This window comes from Rhagoletis pomonella, unplaced genomic scaffold (assembly GCF_013731165.1).
Source record: "Rhagoletis pomonella isolate Grant_MI unplaced genomic scaffold, Rhpom_1.0 Rhpom_scaffold_00011, whole genome shotgun sequence".
In the NCBI taxonomy this organism is placed as follows: Eukaryota; Metazoa; Arthropoda; class Insecta; order Diptera; family Tephritidae; genus Rhagoletis; species Rhagoletis pomonella.
This window is the reverse complement of record NW_023458565.1, coordinates 16,722,652-16,728,682: the sequence shown is the minus strand read 5'-3', so window position 1 is coordinate 16,728,682 and position 6,031 is coordinate 16,722,652. Positions and strand designations below refer to the sequence as shown.

The window sequence follows — 6,031 nt, the reverse complement described above, 5'->3', positions numbered from 1 at the left end:
TTTCTTTTCTTTTCTTTTCTTTTCTTTTCTTTTCTTTTCTTTTCTTTCCTTTTCTTTTCTTTTCTTTTATTTTCTTTTCTTTTCATTGACTCTGTTATTTTGTTTTTTATTTTCTTTTATCTTCGCCTTATTATTTCTCTTTGCCTCTGTTTTCTTTTTTCATTTTGTTTTAATTTTTGTTTCTTAAACTTTCCTATCTCATTTCCTCTGTCTTTTTGTGTTTTAATTTATTTTAGTTTGCTTCTTTTTTCTCTATTTTTTGCTGTTCATTCTCGTTTTTGTCTTTTTATTTCTGACGGATTTTTACAGTTGTTAATTGCGGCAAAACAAAACTATAATTTCTATTTCTATTTTTTTTTAGTTCGCAAGGACGAATAAATATTGAAAATTTCCTTTAGTTAATCGAGTTATAAGTTATATAATTTCTTTAGTTATTCCTAAATATTTAAGTGAAATTTAAAACTCTTTTAGACAAATATGTAATATATGAAAAACCGCCGACAAAACACGAGAAATCACTAAAAGCCTCTAAAGATTCGATGAAACTTGAATTGTTTCTAAATAAAATTGCCAAAAGGCATTTTACACGGCACTTTTGTAAGTGCATGTGTATAATATATATATCAACTCATTGCCAACTGTGCACGTAGTGAGTGTCTATCTTCTATTATTGGGTTCGTGTTTATTTAGTGAAGCGTTTAATTTGTTTTTCATGCTCCACCGCAAAATAGTACATCAGTTACACCATGTCCAATCGAGAATTCTCGCGTTGGTTTTATTTTTTTTTCGCAAACATATATCTTACTTACCTAGATACATTCTAACGAAGTATGTAGCGCCTATAAGTAACAAACATGGTTGCTTTCCTTCTCTCAAATTGGCAACCCAAACGCTTACATATGACGACCACGCAATACACTTGTTGTTGATGTTGTTGTTCTCTTACGTCTTCATTGTTACGAGTATGTATATCTAATTCAAGCACAACGGTACAAAATAAAATACAACTTACTGCCAACTCAAGTGTGGGTGACTATTTGTAGCGTATGCATGTTTGTAGAGCCGTATTTGTAATTGCAATTGCCAATCTCTTGTAACACCACGTGCGAATATAGGCCTACACTATGTGAGATTTTACTTACACATGAGAAACAAATATGTATGTATACTTATACATGTACATGTATGCATGAGTACTATATAATCGTACCTACACACTCGTGTACTTATTGTATGTTGCGAATGGCAGAATAAACTCGGCTACTTTATCACTTGAACACATCGATTGCAGCAAATGGAAATTACAAAAATGACAACAACAAACTTACCTATAGCAAACAAATGTGCTAAACGATTCATTCTTAACTGGTTTACATCTTGGTCTACATATACATATTTATATACTGTGTACATACACAAATATTTTTTTTTTGCTGCTAAAGTATTAAATACATAGCTATTCGCCTGGGCGTTAACGACCATATCGAATATTGCTTGCAATTATTCTTGCTCTAACGTTAAACACATATAACGCATTAATATCTGTTTGCCAATTGGCTGCCAAAAATAAAGTGTGCCACACATCATAACCATATTAATTGCCTCTGATTCTACAAATTAGAATCTTTAGTAAAGTACGTATTCATGTTGACTGGTGGTGGGAGTAACATTATTTCGCTGGCGAACATTTGAGTACTTAATTGAGGATTAGGGTGAGTAAAGTGATAAAATGTCATTTTATTCACACTTGAAGGCAATCCCAAATACATCAAAAAATATCATACCCACAATTTCGTGGCATCAAAGTATTTCATTTACTTTGTTAATTAAATTGATTTTAAATTTCTAACGAAGTGGCAACCTTAGTCAAAAATATTTCCGAAATAGACATTTCCTAAAATCTCTCTCGTTTGACACTCTTATTAAAGTATTTAATTATTATTAAACTTAGTTTGATTTTTTAAGCAGACGGCAACCCTCTAGAAAAATATTTCGAAAATAAGACTTACTTAACCCTCTTTCGTTTGATACCCATAATAGAGTATTTCACTTAAATAGTTAAATAAATTGATCGCGAATTTTCAAACGCGTGGCAACCCTCTTCAAAAATGCTTTCGAAATTATGCTTTCGTAGATCTCTCGTCTATTGTAACCTGATATAAAATATTTCATTTAACTTTTTGCTTAAAATGATTTTGAACTCTAAAACAGGTGGCAACCCACGCCAAAATCTTTTTCGAAATAAAAATGTTTAAAGCTTTCTCATTTGATTATTAGATAAAAATATTTTATTTAACTAGATTTAAACAGTTTTAACAGGTGGCAACCCTATGAAGAGTTAATAGAAATAAACTGTTTTAGAATCCATTTCGTTTGACACTCCTTATTTTGTAATATTTTATTTAACACAATAATTAATTGATTTTAACTTTTTAAAAAGGTGGCAACTCTCTCCAAAAAATATCCATTATGTTATCTGTGTGCCAAATCTCGTTCAAATACGTCCAGCTATTTGAGCGTGAAAGGGCAAATAACATATTCACACACACACACACTTACTCACTCATTCAGTAACAAAATTTCTTATTTATGTTATTGGCAGGATTTGTAATCTAAATATTTGTAAATACAGTAAAATGCGCTTAACACCAAACGTTTCTTCAAGGGTTTATATAAACAAGTGCAGCAAATGTAACGCAGCAGTGGAAATTAGTAACACCTAAATATGTGGCCCGAAACCGTTCAATACATCGTGTTACTCGTATAATGGAAGTAATGGAAGCCATAAAGATACATAGCTGCAGCAGCAGTCTCGACCCTCACGTCTCACTTGCTACCATTCAAACCAAATATTGCTTACCACAAAGCAAAGTACAAACAAATGCGAATAGTGTCGAATTACTAGCTGCCAAAATATCTAGTATACATACGGTGACCAGATTTCTGTGGACAAAAATTGGAACATTTCGGAAGTATCAAATCTGTACATACAATTTTGTTTATAGGATAAAAAGACAAAACAAAGAAAAAAAAATCTTGAAAAATTATCGCAAAAATGTGAGCTGAGAATGTAGGTAGGGAAAAGAAATTTAGCAAGTTTTGGCTACTTTTCTTTGTTTAGAAAATTTTTAATGCTTAAAAACATGCTATAATGCTATAAAACATGTAAAGCAAAGTTTAAAATTTCGTAGAACATTTACAAAAATTCGTCGAATTTTAACAAATATTGATCAAAATTTTAAAATTGTTAATCAGGTTTTTAGAACTTTGAGCATGCAGTTGTGTAGCCCATTAAATTTTATTATACCAAAGTGCAAGTTCGAAGTGGCTGTAGCTGTAGCTCCTGAAGTATGTTCGACAGCTTTTTTAATTTACATGGTTTTTTTATATAACGAGCTACACTTTCATAAAAAATAATAAAGGAATGCTTAAATGTTTCTTCCCTATTTACATTTTCGCCACTGTATCTACAGCTTATATTTTTCGTATACTAGAATGTTTTAGGGAATTAGTACTATTTTTTATAATTCCACTAAATTCACGTTAGAATCATTTAATTAAATAAAAAACAATAATAATTATAAAAATTACTTTACAAAAAACTTTTGATAAGAATGATGACTGCAATATAGAGAGAGAACTAGTTTGACAGAATAAAACATAACCAAGGATAATTGAAAATAAAGATGCTGGCTATGTTTATGTCTCCCCTATATGTATTCTAAGCTCTATGTTATGTCATAACGAAAATGCTGCCATATTTGTTCCAAAAATTGTTTTTGTGCCAGAGTACAGGAGGACTCTTGTCAAATTAATAAATAAAACACTGAAAATCGGGACTCAAGCGGTACTAATATGAAAAATCGGGACACTTATACATCCCGACTTTTAAAGAATATTCAGCGGGACAATTTCCTAAAAGTCGGTACGAATGGTCACCGTAAGTATACAGTTGTCGATTTTCCGTACCAATGTACATATGTATATGTATGTATATTGTGTTTTGTGACTCTTTCGCTAGCTATTTAACTGTTGGCACGACTGGGCAGTGCAACTGATTTTGTAAGCAGTGCACTTGTGGCATACATTAGTGGCGGCACTGCAAATCCCTGACCCCATTCATGCCATTGGTGGTTCTACATTCACTCACTCGACTCCATTTTTCAACATAATATATGCACTGCTTCAGTAGCATGTATTTATGTATCTTGCATATTTTTCACCACAATAGGCACACAATAAGCCCAATGCAGTTTATGTGGTGCTGAAACCACACCACTTCATTGCTCTCCACTCCACATTTCTGCACTTGAACATATTTTTGCTGTGCGCTCATGCTGTTCGAGAGTGCAAATTTATTCCGTTCCATTTCATCGCCTTTCGTAAACTCCGCCGTCTTTCGCCTGTCTCTATTTTTAGTATATCTACCGTTCGTTCGTTGCATGGCAGCGCTTCTTCTGCCGCTAACAGCAGTTGGACGGACGGCTGGCGCTGCTGTGACTGTGTGTGTGTGCACGGCTGTGGCGGGCTCCACCATTGCAATTGCCACATGACCGACATTTGTAAGCTTCGTTGCGCAACCAACTTTAGGCGCATCTTGGCTATGGCGCAACGATTGGTGCAGCACAGCACCGAGAAATCGGCGGCGCAGTCAATGCTGGCCAAAAGTATACCGAAAGTGTGCAAAAACAAAAAACAAACGGTGCAAATTGTCCTTAAATATCTTGACCGAGTTTTGGTTTTTTTTTTTTTAAATAGGTGCACAGTAATACACTTTCTTTTAATTATGGGTTAAAAAGTTAGAAGGCAAATTTGATTTGTTCATAAGTTGTTTCACTAATAAGCATTATTTATTTCGCCCAGAAAAATTTTGATATCAAATCTAATTCAAAAAACCACCCGGGCCCCCATACATTGCAAAAAACTTTATAACAATACCCTGCTCATCAGTTTTTCCGTTTCAAAACAATAATTGACGAAATTGACTTTGCGCAGCTTAGTTCCAATTCGGCATATTGGACATTTCCATCAATTACAGTTGGGAAATAATAAAAGTGATGCTTTGTATTGATGCATTCACGAACAAAAGAAGAAAAGAAAGTGCGCCTGGGGCACGCTGGAGAAGTAAAGCTTACGTTACATACATATCTACTTTGTCTCATAGACAATATACATACATACATACATATGTACATACATACATACATCTGCTTTTGCTTAAGGTTATATTTTTTGTCCTTTTTCTATCTAGATCCCTACCTCTACCCCTGTTCGTTCTAATTACATTTATGTTATTCTGTTTTCCTTTATCTTAATTTCTATCTTTATACTCTATCGATCACAAATTCGATAGCAACATCCAATAAAATATCGATAACAAAACCGATAATAATATTGATAGCAAAATCTATTAGGAAGTCGATAAAAATATCCATAAAAAAACCGATAAAAATACCCATGACAAAATCGATAAAAATTTCGATAACAAAATCGATAAAAATATCCATATCAAAATCTATAGATGTCGATACAAAGTCGATAAATATCGATAACAAAATCGATAAATACCGATAACAAAATCGATAAATATCGCTAACAAAATCTATAAACACCGATAACAAAATCGATAACAAAATCGAAAAAAATATCGATAACAAAATAGTTAAAAATATCGATTACAAAATCGATAAGACTATCGATAACAAATCGATAAAACTATCGATAACAAAATCGATAAAGATAGCGACTATTATATCGATTAGTTCCGAAAATATCGATAGCAAAATTGATAGCAATATCGATAAAAATATCGATTATTTTATCGATACGTCCCAAGAACGTACGTAGTCACCTTTACTTTCATTCTTGTATCGGTCTTTTTCTAAGTGTTATTCTTTAACCTTTTATTAGCAAATTTTTGTTAAGTTAATACCATATGCATACACACAAGAAGCACTTCTTTCAGCCCCAACCATTTCCGTTGCACCATTTCCGGTGCACCATTTCCGTTGCACCATTGCCGTGTGCAATT

General features: G+C 32.8%; 1 protein-coding gene across 1 annotated transcript in view; it reads right to left on the bottom strand.

Annotated features, from left to right (window-relative positions):
- The window catches only part of LOC118747187 (NGFI-A-binding protein homolog), a 102,373-nt gene that overhangs the window by 71,243 nt on the left and 25,099 nt on the right, over positions 1-6,031 (bottom strand). The gene's annotated exons all lie outside the window — the stretch shown is intronic.